At 28.6% G+C, this 1,132-nt stretch overlaps 1 non-coding gene across 1 annotated transcript; it reads right to left on the bottom strand.

Moving 5' to 3' along the window:
• Nucleotides 1-593: 593 nt before the first annotated feature.
• TRNAK-CUU (transfer RNA lysine (anticodon CUU)) lies at nt 594-666 on the bottom strand. The gene has a single exon. It is a non-coding gene; the product is annotated as a tRNA-Lys (tRNA).
• Nucleotides 667-1,132: the final 466 nt, after the last annotated feature.

Below are 1,132 nucleotides of genomic sequence, written 5' to 3' on the forward strand. Positions count from 1 at the left end.
ATTCAATTATTGAAGATTTCTATTTTTTCCCCTCAAATTCGTGAAAATCAAAATATAATGACTAATATGTTTCTAGCTTGAATGTACGAACAATGATGGTTAGTATAATAGCTAGGTGCAAAGTTCTTGTTCTAGATTTAGATTTATCTTTTTCTTTTGATAAATATTTACTTATATTTTTTCACAAACAGAATCACCGCTAAATTTAGCATTGCAGGCATGGTTTTTCTAAAAAATATTTGAACGTATCCTAGGGCAGAACGTGAAAAGTAGCTAGCTAATTATCCAACTATAAAAAGATGTGACTAATAACTTAATTAATGGATAAATATTCTCTTATTTAAATATGTTTTATAAAATAATAAATATTCTAGCGAAACTATTATTTTATAAAATGTTTTCTAAAAACATTTTAACCTATATCATAGCAACATGAAAGTCTTTTATCGAAATTCAAACCAAAATAAATGAGCTATGGTTATACTAGCATGAATTTAAGTGATTCCAAATTTATTGTTTTGGCTCTAAATTTTTAACACCCTTGTATTCGTCAAAATCAATTTATGTAAGTAACTCAAAAGACAAAGGAAAAACGCCCACCGTGGGGCTCGAACCCACGACCACAAGGTTAAGAGCCTTGCGCTCTACCAACTGAGCTAGACGGGCTTTGTGTTGAATTTTTATTTGATATATATAAATCTGTGGACATGGCCAATCAACTCCTATGATGCATATCAAATAAGTATGGAACTCCTTTTAAGAGTGGATGGATGCAATTTAAATTTGGCCAAATGTGTAAAAATATATCGATCTTGAGCAGCAAATTAACAATAATTGAAAAAAGAATTACTGTCAACTAGTAAAATGGTTGCAGCAAAATGAAAAAAAAAGAATGATTAGAAAAGAAACCGAGAAAGAGAGAAAAGTATTATGATGATGAATATTCTGATTGCAATTGAATAATACATCATAAAAATTTTACACTATGCTATACAGTTTATATAGCTGTACAACAGGTGTGAAAATAATGAAAGAGAATAATAAGCTAGCCCTAAGAAACTAGCCAGATGTACAATCTAACAAACAAATAAAAAATATACTAACAAATTGTTTACATTTGAAAATACTATTT

This window comes from Arachis stenosperma, chromosome 2 (genome assembly GCF_014773155.1).
Source record: "Arachis stenosperma cultivar V10309 chromosome 2, arast.V10309.gnm1.PFL2, whole genome shotgun sequence".
Lineage (NCBI taxonomy): Eukaryota > Viridiplantae > Streptophyta > Magnoliopsida > Fabales > Fabaceae > Arachis > Arachis stenosperma.